Source organism: Aulonocara stuartgranti, assembly GCF_965226115.1.
Source record: "Aulonocara stuartgranti genome assembly, chromosome: 13".
In the NCBI taxonomy this organism is placed as follows: domain Eukaryota; kingdom Metazoa; phylum Chordata; class Actinopteri; order Cichliformes; family Cichlidae; genus Aulonocara; species Aulonocara stuartgranti.
Genome location: NC_138949.1, coordinates 5713009 through 5729673, shown reverse-complemented (window position 1 = coordinate 5729673; position 16665 = coordinate 5713009). Strand labels below are relative to the sequence as shown.

Genomic DNA, 16665 nt, shown 5'->3' with positions numbered 1-16665 from the left:
ACGAAAATATATGAATACATTTTCCTTCATTAGGTGACCTCGAACTAGGTTACATGGTCATTTCTATTCCGTGCCGACCCTCAAGTTCACAGACGCCTCAGAGCCACTGACGGGCAAACAAAGACTTCAATGACAGTCCCTCAGTGTAGGAAGACTCTACTTATCATTTCAAAGGGACAGCCCCTTTCACCCTTCCAACTCTATACCAATGGACAGGGTGCACTTGCAGAACAAAAAAGTCCAGTTGGGAACTCAGGTCTTGCAGCTGAAAACATGAAGCATCTGTCATCTCTGTGCTGTGTTTTTCAGTTAGAGGAATGACACAAGTCGGTGGACAGTGGTTTTTCCTGTTTGTGTTCTTGTCTTGACCTTCAAGATCATCCATAATGTATTGCAGCAGGTTTGTAAAAAGGTATGAAAGTTAAATGAGACAAAAGTTGTTGGATTGTCTGGCAGCAGAAGCGCATCTTTGACAGGCAAATCTCCGGTGTGTGTTTAGGAGGAGGATATGTAAATGAAGGCTGCATGTCAGTTTTGGGATGCTGAATGCGACATTTTAGAAAACTGTTCCTCTGATCTCGCAGAAACTTGCTAGACGTCACAGGTGCAGTCGACTGACCTTACCCTCCATTTTTCTTCCACAGCCCTTGCCCTTCATCCTTCAGTCACATTTCCCCCCCCTACAGTGGAGCCCCTCTGCCTCTCTGTGAAAGTTTTCTTCATCTAACTTTCCCTCCTCCACTGTCTTCTTACTGCAAAGTACAGCTGGACAAGACAGGAGAGACTCCAGGGAGAATCCGAGAGCCAAAAAAAAGGCTTACAACATAATCAGTATTCAGCTGCCCCGCTAAGACAGCACATAAAGTTCTAACAGTGATGGCTTCCCTACCGAGTTGTTAGATCCATCTTCTCCAGGTCTCAAATTGAATGCAGGTTCCAACATTAGAAGTTTGCTTAAATAGAGCTCAGATGGTGGTTGCAAAGCCTCCAGTAAGAGAGATCTCTGCTGAGGGAATATATTTCTTTGTTTGGTTGGATTTCAGGTGGATAGGCAGTAAGCCATGTAGTGTGCAGGTATATCCGGAAGATATGAGACTCATAAAGTCCCAGTTGATGTGGGTTGCAGTGTTGGGTTTCCTCCGTGTGGGTGCATGTGTGCATCGTTGTCTGTGTGTGTGTGTGTGTGTGTGTGTGTGTGCGTGCGTGCGTGCGTGCGTGCGTGTGTGTGTGTGTAAGTACAAGTAACATGTTGAATTTGAATGGAGCAGCAGAGAAGAATCATCATAATTTTCTCTGGTACACAAACAAAAAGGTGGACGTGTTCAAGCAAGCTGTGATTTGTGGGCGTTGATGGCTGTGTGAAGGATGAAGAGGGAGTTGGAAAGAAAGTTACTCAATTGGGAAAGCTGCATTTTTTTATCCTTTTGGAATATTTTTAGCAAAACTATATTTTTACCAAGACATATCAGGAAGCTTTCGGACAGGGTGTTTATCAGTGATGATCCAAAATCAAAGCTGTGATATAGAATGCTGTTCAATTCAGTTTTATTTATATAACACCAAAATACAACAACAGTCACCTCTAAATATACAATACAATAGATCTGCAATAACACAGAGAAAGCCCCAACAATCACAGCCAGGCTCAGCGAGGAGCAGCTCTCTGCCCTGCCCAGCTGGGGATGATGGGAGCTAGATAGGACAAAAGACACACTGTGGAAGAGAGCCAGATATTAATAATGACTAATGAGTAAATGCAGCTTAGTGTATAGGTGTGGTCCTGGCTCACCTGCAGGGGAGGGGTGGTGCAGTGAGCTCAAGGGGCGGTGCCAGGCAGGTGAGTGGACAAGTAGTATTGATGGCACTCTCTATTTAGCGACACTGGAGTGGAGAGGAAGAAGGCTTCAAAACATGTGCATAACGCCAGGGAAGAGCAGCAGTGGGACGTGTGTGAGAAAGTACACTGCTGTGTGGCCAGGAATAAAGGAACGTTCTGTGAACACTGTGTGTGGGGCGTCCGGCCTTTCTACAAATATACTGCATAATATAGATTTATTTAGATTTTGATTTATAAGGTATGATACCTTACAATACAGGACCATAAAATATAGGCCAATTGAGCAGTTACTTCTTTGTCACTGACAGGGGGTTTTGTTGCAGCTGTCTGTATCCCCGCAAAGCCTGAACCATGAAATAACTGCCAGATCACAACATTGAAAAAAACAACTGGATATTAAATATCAATTTAAATATATGAGTTTTAATTTTCATAATTTTTGCTACATCTGGAATTGTTGTGGAATTTATTGCTCACAGTAGCATCACATGTATCTGATTGTATCTGAAAAAAATCACACTGATGATGTATCAAAAATCATACACTTGGCGTTAAAGGGCTACCTTTTGGGAAGTTTCAGAACAAAGACATACAGCCATATGTAAAATGGGACTGCAACACTTTTTTTTTTCTCAAAGATTTATTTATTGTTTTTCCAATAACATTTTAACCAACAAGAAGAGAGAGTTCAAATAAAATAGAGGAGAAAATTAATTTAAAAAAGTGTGTATAATAATATTGTATGTACATCGTGTATGAATAGTGTTGTGGAAACACATAGATATAGTTATACATACTCTCCCATGTAGATCATTCACATATTATTACTGAAAAAAATTATATATAGATAAGTAAAGTAAAATAAAACAAAGCAAACAAAACAACCCCCCCCCCAAAAAAAAACAAACAAAAAAAGGAAAAAACAAAAAACTGCAACAATTAGTTGAACTGATACCACGTCAAGGTGACCCCATTTACACCATTTCTATGTAGGTGACATCTTTTTGATGACGGCATTCCTAATATCTTTTCTTGCAGTGGTGCTTTTGTCAAAGTAAAAAGTATTGAGGAAGTATAAAGTTCTTCCAGCTGACAGGACTGATGTGAAAAAAGGGCATCCGACAAGGACACCAGTAAACAATCAGCCCACACTTTTTTGAGAGATCTAAGGTCAGATGTGGACTATATTTACCTCCCCGCACTCGCAGGAAATGGCTGCCGCTCGCTCTCTAATGTAATTACAGTTGTTTGCCTGCTGTTGTATCTGTGAATGTCTGTTTGTCACCAGCGCTTCTTTCTTCTTCCTTTTTTTTTCAAACTAACACCAAATATCCTCTGCTTAATGGTGATTGAAATATGGGTGCTGCCTGTCTCAGCAACCACTTAATGTCATCATGTCAGAGGTATCAGGGGGGAACTAAGTCCAAAACTACTGGACTGTCAAATCACAAACGCCACGGGGAACAGATTTCTCAGGGATCTGCAAGCGATGAAAAGAATCAGCAGAGGTTTTGACAGGGATTTCATTTGGTATTGCTCATGTCTCCAAATTAATCCCGCCACAAAATTATGGTTTCTTTTCATCCCCAAAGTCCCATTTCCATGGCTACAGTGTAGGGGAATCTCAGGGAGGGGAGGGTGGTCAGAAGTAAAACACAAGGAAGAGGAAAAAGAGGCGCTTGTTCGTCTTTGATTTGATTTAACGTTTCAACTTAGACAAGGAGGGGGAAAAAGCTGACTGAATCTAATCTGAACAAAGTGAAAATTACATTTTTAACAGAGGTTTTATTGTTTTATGCAAAAAAGGGGGAGCCGGGAGACAGAGTTACTCTGACAAAAAGATTCATTGGCTGGCTCGTAATTAAGCTACAAGTAAAGACATTTTAATTACTCCTGTTTTTTTCTGTCTCTTTCTGTTTCTGATGAAGATGGTGCAGCAGTGTGCAGGGAAATGGACCATTAACTATCCTCTAAAGCAGACACAGGCTGAGTTAAGCACATTTTGAGTCACTCCATTGCAGTGCATCCAGTTACCACATGAATGGATCTGATTCAGAGGACTTTGAGGGAATTTTTGAAAAGTTACATTTTTCTTTCTTTTTTTGTTTAGCAGAAACCTGCTTGCATGTTTAAATTCCACAATAAAAGATTTCTAGTAGACGGCCGTAGCCAGACTTTCAAAGCCACTGCGGTCAGGAGATTCATAACAGCTGTCAGCAGAACAAAAATCCCTTTTTCTATATATGCTGGTAGTCATCCAAAAACTTCCCACAAATCTGCGGTTGACTTTGTCACCATAATGAGGTCTTAAAACCAACATTGGTTTGTCAGAGAGCACCAGAACAACTGCTGCTGCCGGGGCCAGTTGACCATCAGCTGGCTGCTCAAACTGACCATCTGTGGCTGTGCAAAGGGCAGCCGACCTGTTATTACTGGACTGTGCATGGGAACATGACGTTTGACCAAACAATATTCTTGCCACCAGAAACTGCAAAAATTCTACCCAAAGAAAAGTTAAGCTTGTGAAGTTTGAATTATTTCTTATTAGGATCTGGAAACGTTTTTTGTGCCTGTTACTGGACTTTATTAAGAATGAGAAAAAAGCACAATGAAGACTGTAGGATAGTTAAAAAGTTTACAGTAAAGGGGAAGAAATGAATAATGAATTTGGTCAGCGCCTTTCCCCTTTGGCCACTCAGGTTCCTGAACATATTTTAAAATTACCTGCAAATGATTTCAGGAGAATCATTGGACATATGTCATTGGTTTAATGCACTCTGACAAACAGAAAATAAAGGCTCTGAAGGAGAAAGTGAGCAAGAGGATAGAGAGCTTCAGGAGGGTTTTAATATAATATAAACTACTTTGTTGGACTTTTCATCTGTAAAGAGCAGGTTTCAGTTGGAAGCAAAAATAAGCCCGGGGTAATTTTGGTAGTTAGAGAAAATTTTCTGAAAATGTTTTATGGCAAACTGCCTTTAAGATATACAGTGGGGCAAAAAAGTATTTAGTAAGCCACCGATTGTGCAAGTTCCCCCACTTAAAAGGATGACAGAGGTCAGTAATTTGCACCAGAGGTACACTTCAACTGTGAGAGACAGAATGTGAAAAAAAAATCCATGAATTCACATGGTAGGATTTGTAAAGAATTTATTCGTAAATCAGGGTGGAAAATAAGTATTTGGTCACCTCAAACAAGGAAAATCTCTGGCTCTCACAGACCTGTAACGTCTTCTGTAAGAAGCTTTTCTGTCCCCCACTCGTTACCTGTATGAATGGCACCTGTTTGAACTCATCATCTGTATAAAAGACACCTGTCCACAGCCTCAAACAGTCAGCCTCCAAACTCCGCCATGGCCAAGACCAAAGAGCTTTCGAAGGACACCAGGAAAAGTATTGTAGACCTGCACCAGACTGGGAAGAGTGAATCTAAAATAGGCAAGCAGCTTGGTGTGAAAAAAATCAACGGTGGGAGCAATCATCAGAAAATGGAAGACATACAAGACCACTGATAATCTCCCTCGATCTGGGGCTCCACGCAAGATCTCATCCCGTGGGGTCAAAATGATCATGAGAACGGTGAGCAAAGATCCCAGAACCACACGGGGGGACCTGGTGAATGACCTGCAGAGAGCTGGGACCAAAGTAACAAAGGTCACCATCAGTAACACACTACAACGGCAGGGAATCAAATCCCGCAGTGCCAGACGTGTTCCGCTGCTGAAGCCAGTGCATGTCCAGGCCCGTCTGAAGTTTGCCAGAGAGCACATGGATGATACAGCAGAGGATTGGGAGAATGTCATGTGGTCAGATGAAACCAAAGTAGAACTTTTTGGTATAAACTCAACTCGTCGTGTTTGGAGGAAGAAGAATACTGAGTTGCATCCCAAGAACACCATACCTACTGTGAAGCATGGGGGTGGAAACATCATGCTATGGGGCTGTTTTTCTGCCAAGGGGACAGGACGACTGATCCGTGTTAAGGACAGAATGAATGGGGCCATGTATCGTGAGATTTTGAGCCAAAACCTCCTTCCATCAGTGAGAACTTTGAAGATGAAACGAGGCTGGGTCTTCCAACATGACAATGATCCAAAACACACCGCCCGGGCAACAAAGGAGTGGCTCCGTAAGAAGCATTTGAAAGTCCTGGAGTGGCCTAGCCAGTCTCCAGACCTCAACCCCATAGAAAATCTGTGGCGGGAGTTGAAAGTCCGTGTTGCTCGGCGACAGCCCCAAAACATCACTGCTCTCGAGAAGATCTGCATGGAGGAATGGGCCAAAATACCAGCTACTGTGTGTGCAAACCTGGTAAAGACCTATAGTAAACGTTTGACCTCTGTTATTGCCAACAAAGGTTATGTTACAAAGTATTGAGTTGTATTTTTGTTATTGACCAAATACTTATTTTCCACCCTGATTTACGAATAAATTCTTTATAAATCCTACCATGTGGATTCATGGATTTTTTTTTCACATTCTGTCTCTCACAGTTGAAGTGTACCTCTGGTGCAAATTACTGACCTCTGTCATCATTTTAAGTGGGGGAACTTGCACAATCGGTGGCTGACTAAATACTTTTTTGCCCCAGTGTATATGCATATTGAGCATGTTTGACAAGGGCCAAATTGAGATTGCTAGATGAGAAATCACAATCAGAGCGTCTCCAAAACTGCAGTTCTTGTGGGGTGTTCCCAGTATGCAGACATCAGTATCTTAAAAGTGATCCAGGGTAGGACAGTGATGAACCAGACAACAGGGTCATGGCAGCTAAGGCTCACTGATGCAGATAAGGAGTGAAGGCTGACCGGTGTGGTACCTCAAACTGCAAAAAAGGTTGATGCTGGTTCTGATAGAAAGGTGTCAGAATACACAGAACATAACTGTTTGTTGTGCATGTAGCAACATGATGCATTATGGGAAGAAGGCAAGCCCACAGAGGCAGTGTGATGCTTTGGGTAATGTTTTGTGAAACCTTGGATCAGACCATCCATGTGGATGTTACATTGATATGTAACACCTACCTATTGCCTGATGGCTCTTTGTGTGCCTTGCCACAAAGCAAAAATGGTTTCAGGAGCACAACAAGAAATTCGAGGTCCAAAGATCCCAAGCCAATATGAGAAGTAGAAGAACATAAGGAGAAGAAACAGAATCACAGTGGGAAGAATCAGCGCAGTTACCATGGTTAAGAAACTGTGATGCATACTAATGGCATTTATTACACACCTCCCAGACATGTTTACTATCCAGCCAATTTGCTCTCTCCACCAAACCAGCTCCCCAGCCTGACCTTTTGCCAAGCCTCCATCCATCCATTTGCTTTATATCGGCCATTCTTAGGCCTTTTTTCTCTCCCCTGTTGAAATTAACATAACACAATGAGACTAATTTTAGTGTATTTACCCAAAATCCCAAGCTTTGTTGGATGTAATGCTACTCGTGCTGTGCTCACTGGAAGGCTGTGCATGTGTATGTGTCCTTAGTGTAGCCGCTCTTTTTCCCTGGCATTGAACTTGACCCTGCACAACCCCAACGTAATGAGTGAATTCAAAACATCTCCCTTTGGAATGGTCTGCGTGGAGTGAGGAGGCCATATCTGCCTTCACTGCCTCTGCTGTTTGTGTGTGTGTTTGTGTGTGTGTGTGTGTGTGTGTGTGTGTGTGTGTGTGTGTGTGTGTGTGTACGTCAACCAAATAAAGAGCAACTGCCCATGCTACCTGTAAATACTACACGCACATCTTGATAAAAGCACATATTCACTGAGACACACGTGGAGAGAAAAAGGACTACATTAAGTGAGCCACATGTTCAGAAAGCAGCTGGAAGATGTTCGGCTTGTTTGAAACAAACAAGGAATTTAAACATGTCAGTGTTAAAATGCAGCAAGCTCCAACAGCAAATGCTTTAAAAAACAGAGAATTATTACTTAGGATGTGTTTCCATCTGAATGTCTCTGTTCTGTGACCTCACTGATCGTGAACTTGTATGAGAGAACACAGAGCATCAGTTGCATGGACTGAGTGAGAAAATGGTGCTACGGTGTTAAACTTTCCAAACAATGTGACATGATGTCATATGTGGCCATGACAAAGTCTTTTTGTACTTGAACTATGATGTCAAAACTAATAACTAGAAGCTAAACTACCTTTGACTATACTGTGCCTAAAGTGGGGTCGAAGTGATACATTTAGTGTTCCTATGGATGGAATCAGATTGAAAAGGAAAACTGAGAAAAGCCACAGAATCAAGCACGGTAGAAATCCTGGCATATCAACTGATCTCAGAGCCTGTCCACATCACGGGAAGGCTGTGCTGATACCTTTGTGTGTTTCCAATTAGCAAATCTTATATAAGATGTGATAATCAGAGTACTTTAAAGGCCTACAGTTACTGCAAACGGCTTTACAACACACCTCCACCCCAGCTCCTCCTGTCAAGGTATACATGACTCAGTCAGCATCATATCATTGATGTCTGCTCTGTTCCGTAGTATTGACCTCCAGGTTATGCCGCTATATATAAAGTACCAGATTTAAACTGCTAATCTTCTTGTGATTATGGTGGTTATTTCTGGAGAAAAGTACTGTCAGGACCCATTTTTAGCTACTGGACTTTACTTTCAACTCAACGTTCATTCAGCAACAATAGTTGTTGTGTAATAATCTTTTTTACTCTTGCAGTGTGTTTTTCCCCCCCACATTTGAGTATGTTGTTTTATTTATGCCGTTATTGTCACCTGTGAGAAATACTTTTTTCATTTGGGAGGATGGGAGACTCAAACCTTTAAAGACCATGTGTGTCTGTGTGTCTGTGTGTGTGTGTGTGTGTGTGTGTGTGTGTGTGGCCATACGCGTCCAGTAAACCTGACGGAGTGTGATGTTGAGCTGTGTTTGATCTTAATCTTGATCCCCCATCCGCTGACGCTGTCACCATCCGTCACACACACACACACACACACACACACACACACACACACACACACACACACACACACACATATAAACTCATATCAGGAGGAGGAGCTAGTGACAGCACACTGAGGGAGGGCTGATGAATAATAAACAGGAATAGAGAGAGACCAGATACACGTGCACACACACACACACACACACACACACACACATACACACACACACACACACCCCCCATATAACCTCGCCCCCGTGCTGCCCTCACCCTCCTCCTCTTGCAGCGTCCATGTTTATGCATGGCACCCTGTTTCATATGTATCGGCTGCATCATTCCCCCTGTTGTCACGGGAACTGATGACACAGACTGCATTAAGAATGATGACCCACCTACAGATTACTGTGCTGTTGGTACACACACGCACACATTGCCGCATACAACAAAAAATAAACAAATAAAAAAATACTCAAACACACAGTGACTGATGCTGAACACATTTCCCTGTGGGACCCAATAACACTAGCATGGCAGCCTACTGCCAGAAATGAAGCAAAAATAAATAAAAAGACAGTGGCCAGTCCAACCCCCCAACCCCCAACCCCCTCACACACTCACACACATACAACCCCACGATGACCTCAGCTAGTAAACCCCAGTCAGAAAAACTGCACAGTGCCTTTATGCAGAAAACAGCGGCCTTAACTGTCAGTTTCCGTTACTGTACAGTAACAAGGAGAACACAATCATGTGAAAAAGCAAATGAATATTTTGGATCCTTGCTGATAGATTGAAAAGACATATGCAGTGGCTGAAATATGTAAAGCACTAAGAACAGGAATGATGGCGCTACTGGAGCTCTCAAAAAGAAGCTTACAGTCATGAGGATGAAAGATGATTAATGAACAATGGAATTTAATCTTTAATTGTCTATCTTCAGTGATCAAATTCTGCATGAATAATTTTATTAAATTTTTTTTTTAAACAAGTCATTGTCCTTTTTTGCATCGTTCATCAAAAAAATTTAATTAAGCACAGGTGGAATTCTAAAATGATTTTTTAACAAATATTATAACGTATAACGTAATAATTAGATGCTTTTAAACCCTGGGTTTATTCAGTTTTGCTGTACGTAGAGCTAATTCAGGTCTTGAAAAGTGATTCTGCAAAAAGTAAAAGAAGCAATCAGATCTAATAGTCACGTAAAACAAACAGGGCTACATAATACTAAACATACAGCAGTATACAGTACAACACAATGAGTTTACTTTAAGTTAAAAAAAATTAAATTAAAATAAAATTAAAACTTTAAGGTAATATCAGTTTGATAGTCTGTGAGTCTTTTCTGGAGGCTATTTAATAGAAAAAAACAATGCTGAAAAAAAATGTACATTGACTAGTATGCAATTACATCTTCTACGAAACTGATGAATCCTGATAAAGTATTTTAGAGGCTACAGGCTAGCCACATACGTAGAATGCTAAAGGTGGACGAGAAGGGAACTTGTATGCTGTGGAGACTCAAGGTATGAAAGATTGTACCAGTGTCTTATATCTGATGAGGTAGACACGAGGGAAAGACTACATATCTACCTCCTTACCTCAAGCCTCATCTCTTGAATTGAAGTCAGGGCTCTAACACACGAAAATGTGCATACACATGTTCGTTTATTCCTGATATTGTCGCAGTTACTAATTGGCACCAGATTAAAGATGTGACCCTACTATCTATAAGCTAATGTTATGCCATCTAATGTTAGGCTTGAGTGTCCTAAAAATTGTATTTTCTGATGAACTGTTTGATTACATTTGCACACTGAATTTTATAGTAAACAGAATTCAGTCGACTGTAATCTGAAATCTACTGACATCTAGTGGTGAGATTTTACACACTGTACCTTTAAATATTAAGCATGCCATAAAAGTGTCACATTTCAAATTTTAAAAAGCTGAAACAAAATAGGAATTAATTGTAAATTAAATGCAAATTGTTTACATGAGTTCTGCTAATGTAAAAGAAAAAGATCCAATTCAAAAATAAATAAAAACATCGAAAGTCTTTACTTTCTTTTTTTTTTATTGTTGCAGTGTGGTGCCCTATACACTGCTCAACTACATGAACCCTGCTTGTAAGTCAAATTTCAGCAGCAACCCTGACAATGAACTTCAGTGTTCAGTTCAGTCACACAGTGTAGCTGTAACATAACACAAAACTGTTATATTATACACAAATTGTATGTGAAGATCAAAGTTTTTAGTAAACAATGAGCTATCATTAGAATGTTTTACGCTATGTATATAGATCAGAAATATATTAATATCTAAGCAGCAGCTTGATTTTTTAGTGTAGTAGTAGTAGTAATCTCATGAATGATGATTATAGTTTTTCATAAAATGTTTAATATCAGTGTCCTTTCTAGCTGAAACGAATGTGCAAAAATCAAAACATTCCCTAATAAAATATGGTGGAACAGAAAGAGGTGCACTATCCAATTTATACAACTATAAAAATTCAGAAAATGTTTGAAATGATTGTGCTTCAGAACTGTCTGACGTCTGAGTCCTGGACATGCTTTTGGAAAACTGTAAGAAATCATCTAAAGTGAATCATGTGGTCGTTCTATGCCACTGTGACTTTAATAAAGGGACAGTAAATGTGACATTATGCAAATATTAATCATTGTCAAAATAAGTTAATAACCATGCAATATAAGTTTTTAATGTTAAAATGCTGGAAGAACAGTGACACTGGTGATAAAGGCATTAACTTGCTGTTTCTTCACTTACGGCACTGTAGCAACATGGTGGCAGTGCATTGTCTGTCAGGGTGATTACGGAGTGAGTCCGACGCTGAATAAAAATGACAGTTGATGGTCGGTGGCACTGTTCATGGGAGATATGGGGTCAGTGCATGTGTGTGTGTTGTAGATCGTATGGTCCACAGAGTTTCTTTTTTTCTGTTTTGCAGCGAGAGAGACATGAAACTGAGGTGGGGAGGGAAAAAAGGTCCTCATTCTCTTCCTCTGTCACTGTGTTTCACATTTCCTGTCACTCGCCAATATAATGAAGTTTTTCCCTCATTCACTCTTTTGTAGTCAAAGTGAGAGATGCCAACTGATCCTTCCTTTTCTTCTTTTTTTACCTCTTTTTTTCCCATTTCAAAAGATGTGTCTGTCGAAGGGAGAGAATACATAATGTATATTACAGACAAGCAGAAAAAAACAAGACAATATGAATAATTAATAAGCTGTGATGCATATGTATAAACATTTCCATATCAAATAAATATCATATCTAGTGTTATGACTCATTTTTTAGTGCTTTGAATACTCAATTACTCATAAGGTTGTCTGATCATTTGCAGCGGGACAGTGTCTGGTGCATGTCGTGATCAAATGACAGCAGCTTTAGAGCACAGGGAAAGCTACACAGGTGAAAATAACAGCACTTGGAAATATACTAATTTGGAGATGTACTCGCAAAGTTCAGAGCAGATCTGAACTCTGTGCTAAAAATATGAGAAGAACTTTTAGTCTAGTAATATAATTTGCAAATCTTCAGGCGATTACAAAACTCATGGAATACTGTATGAAGTAATAGCATGAAAGTCACTGCAACCAGAAACAGAAGAAATGTTAAATGTGTTTAGTTTTTCCCTTTAAACATGAGACTGTGAAAATCTGTGATTTGTGAAATTAGGCTATATGAGTATGAGCTACCCAGTTTAACAGTCTATTTGTCAGTATTGTGTGGATGGTGGAGTTTGTAGTCCACAATAAAAAAGTGAAGTCACTGTAGAGTCACAGTGAATGTTCAAACGTTAAATGATATATATGTATATGTATATGGTCAGGGAAAAAATTATTTGGGGCCCAGGTGATTTTCCTCCAAGCTCCTCCCGATTAGTTCTGAGCTGGTTCCACACCATTCTCATTATCACTGAAAGATTGGTAGTTATTTTATGGTTCTTCCATTTGCGAATAATAACACCAAACTGTTGTCACCTTTTCTGTCTATTCTACTTATTTCATTCATGAAAATGCGAATTAATTTTTAAAAAAAAATTTTGTTAGTGTTCTGTCTCTCATTGTTCAAATAAACCTACCATTGAAATTATAGACTCATCATTTCCTTGTTAGTGGGCAAACGTACAAATCAGCCGGGGTTCAAATACATTTTCCCTGACTGTATGATCTTGGTCCTTATCTATGTATGCCATGTTCAAGTAGCCAACTTGTCATTAATAATTATCATTAATATGGATTTTCATGTATTAAAAAGTTACCCTCTTTCCCCCTTGGTACTTCTCCAGCTTCTTGTCTTCCTTCTTCCTGTCATTTGGTATCGCTACGTCTATCACTACGGCCGTCTTCCTGTTTGTCCACTATTACAATGTCTGGTTGTTTAGCCATCACCATTTTGTCTGTTTGTATCTGGAAGTGAGGCAAATACTGTTTGACTCACAACTTCAGAACAGATCACCTTGCCCTAGACAGGGTCACCGGGGGTTCCCGAGGGTGAGCACCTGTTGGCCTGGGGCTTAGTCCATGGGGCCCCTCTGGTCACAGCCTGAAAAAGGAACATGGGCCCACCCTCCTGTAGACCCACCACCCATAGGAGGCACCGTAGGGTTTTGGTGGGGAAGGAATCTGAGCTAGTGCCAGAGGTTGAGAGGTACTAACTAGATATAGTCGTGCTCACCTCAACGCATCGTTTCGGCTCCAGAAGCTGTCTCCTGGAGAGGGGCTGGACTCCGTCTCAGTCTGGAGCTGCACTTGGTGAGAGCCGCTGGGCTGGGGTGGGTATCGTAGTATCCCTTTGGTTTGCTGCCTGTATTTTGAAGTTTTTCCTGGTGGATGAGAGGGTTTGTTCCCTCACCTTTGGGTCGGAGAACTGTGCACCAAAAGATAGCTCCACCTGGGGACTGTCGTCTTAGTGGGAGACTTGTTCATGTGGGAAACAACAATAAGACCTGGAGGGGTGTGACTCGAAGGAACAGCCTCTGCCTTTGTCACTGATTCTTATCATAATTTATATGGAAAGAATTTCTAGATGAAGCCAAATGCCAGAAGGCTTCCTCTTGGGCAATCTCTGATGTTGTTCTGTTGGCTTCATCAGGTGGTCACTTCCATCTTGCACTGGAACGGTTTGCAGACGAGTGTGAAGCAGCGGGAATGAGAATCAGTACCTCAAAGTCATGGTCTGTTTAAGTATCTCAGGGTCTTTTTCACAAGTAGGGAGAGCGGGAGATCGATAGATGGATTGGTGCTGCAGCTGCGGATGCTGCACCAGTCTGTCATGGTGAAGAGGGAGCTGAGTGCAAAAATGAAGCTCTCGATCTACTGGTCATTCTACATCCCCACCCTCACCTATGGTTATGAGCTTTGGGTAGTGAGTGAAAGAACAAGATCATGGATACAAGATCTACAAGGAAATGAGCTTTCTCGTAATTGTGGCTAGCCTTAACAAACACCATGTTTGAACATATTGAGTTCAGCCATCCAGGATGGGCTCAGAGTAGAGACGCTGCTCGATTGAAAGTGCCCAGATGAGGTGGTTCGGGCCTCTGATGAGGATGCCTCTTGGGCGCCTTCTCGGTGAGTCGTTTCAGGCATGTCCCACCAGGGGTCACCCAGGACACGCTGGAGAGATGATATCTCTCGGCTGGCCTGAGACACCTTGGTGTTCCCTGGACAAGCTGGAGGAGGTGGCCAGGCAGAGGGAGGTCTGGGCTTCTCTACTTAAGCTGCTGTCTTCCGCAATCCGGCCCCAAATAAGCGGAAGAAGATGGATGCATATACTGTATTTACTGTATTTTCCAACCTGGTCTCCTTATTTCATCTGCATAGAGAGGTTATGAAATATGATTTACATCTCTTTATAGCATGTGTTGCATCATTTGTGCTGACATTGTTGTGTCATCCTCTAAACCAGGGGTTTTGTGGAATTGTTGTAAAATATAACGCAATTTGGACCTGTAAGTTACTCCACAATTAAGACAGCTATTTCTTTGGTAATTTATAATCGGTGTGGTTAGGAATTATTTAATTTGGTGAATTAATTGCCAAAATGGAAAAGCCATTCACTGAAGTGCAGTTTCTGAAGGATAGCATGATGTCAGTTGCTGATATTCTATGTCCAGAAAAAAAGAGGTTATTCAACAGCATTGGCCTGTCAGCAAACACTGTGGCAGAGCGGATTAAAAAACCTACATTTTTGGAAATATTTGTGGGTCTTTTATTTGTTTGTCTGTTTGCGTTTACTGTAACACCAGAATGACGCTCCAATGAGATAGCAGTTTCCAACAGTGGCCCCCAGCTCTTTTGAATTTGAGACCCCTGCTTTAAACAGAGTTTCTTGGCTTTTCTCTTTTCTTTCTGTCTGCTCAGTTCTGCAGAGAATCTGCTGTTCATTATACTTATGACCAACAAGGGTAAAATAAAAAAGGTATATAGAAAGCTAGAAATCTACTTTATGTGTCCAGATAATGTGACACTTTAATATGTAATTAGCTTGATTCAATTGTTAAACCAATGTAGAATATTTTTAAATGTGCACTGTTCTTTTAGGATTTCATGTACAAGATTTCCACATCACACTAAATTCCAGATTATATTATGTTGTAGACATGGACAAGTGGAGACCTAATGGCCAAGTTGTCATCCGTGTTATACTTCTTTCAACTGTTGTTGCCAGTAACCATTATGAAATTAAAAAAGATTCACAATTTTCAGATGAACAGAACACATTCTCCTATATCTCTATGTGGTGTAAAATTCTGGAATAGTTTAAGTAAGAAACAAACAATTATAAAGAGACCACAGTGAGTGGTGTTAATCACAGGGTGTAAATGTCAGTGCGAAAATGCAGTTTGTTGTTTAGGTTTATGAAGTTTACATTGTTTACTTTATTACAGAACCAGGCTCAGGGAGGGGCAGCCACTTGCTGCAACTGTAACAAACTTCTTCTGCGTGGTAAAAAATAAATAAAAGATAAACACAACAGACTCACTTATACGACAAGTACAAAGGACATAAACATACTATTGTCCTTATACTTTACAGGAGTCTGAGTGAGAGTCACAACATAAGTGTCATCTTCATGGTAAATTTTTTGAAAGGGTAAATTTTAACTCAAACCACAATCCTTCCCTTAATTTAACCAAATGGCTTTTAGTGCCTAAACACTGCAAAGTATTTTCGCTGAGTTATCAGTGAGTGAAAACAAATCGAAGTTTGAAACAAAAACTTTCAAATAGTATTCAAACCACGATCACATGACTTACTACCATTCTACCATGTAATCGGTGGTCTGATTTGGATCCCATTACAGCTAGACAGGTGGGCGCTGGGGGAGGCTTTCCTGTACTCTCACACCCCCCTCACATTTTTTTTAAAACTCAGACATCCATTCTTCTTCTCACTGGTCTCTTTCTTAATCCCTTATTTATTTATTTTGTAATTCACATTATTTATCTTGTGTGACCTTTCTCTTTTTGTTCCCTCATTGTTTCCCTCTACTCTCCTTTCCTCATTTATGTCACAAACACACTATCCATCTTTTCATACTGTTACTTTCTGTGGTCCTTTCAATTTATTCCCCTTACTTTTCTCTTTTACTTCTCTCCTCTCTTGTCTCACAAACTGCAACTTACTTTTGACTCGCACATTTCTCTCTCTCCCTACTCTCACTTTACTTCTTTGAGCTTAGCCTCGATTGACTTCTTTGTTTTTTCTTGGCAATTTTGTTAAAATGTTAAAAACTGACCCTCCAAAGCACCCTGTGTGCACTTTTCAGCCTTTAAAGCTTTCCTCTCTTTGTTTACGTCTGTAACCTCTATACCTATCACTCTTTGGCTTTCCATCAAGGCACACACACACATACACTTTGGCCCAATGCCCATACACACATTTGGACCT

General features: G+C 40.6%; 1 long non-coding RNA gene across 1 annotated transcript in view; it reads right to left on the bottom strand.

The window, feature by feature from the left end:
* Positions 1 to 11468: 11468 nt before the first annotated feature.
* The window catches only part of LOC309720922, a 130360-nt gene continuing 125163 nt past the window's right edge, over positions 11469 to 16665 (bottom strand). The window contains exon 4 of the long non-coding RNA XR_014280606.1: positions 11469 to 11917. This is a non-coding gene — a long non-coding RNA (uncharacterized lncRNA). The remainder of the gene's footprint in view (positions 11918 to 16665) is intronic.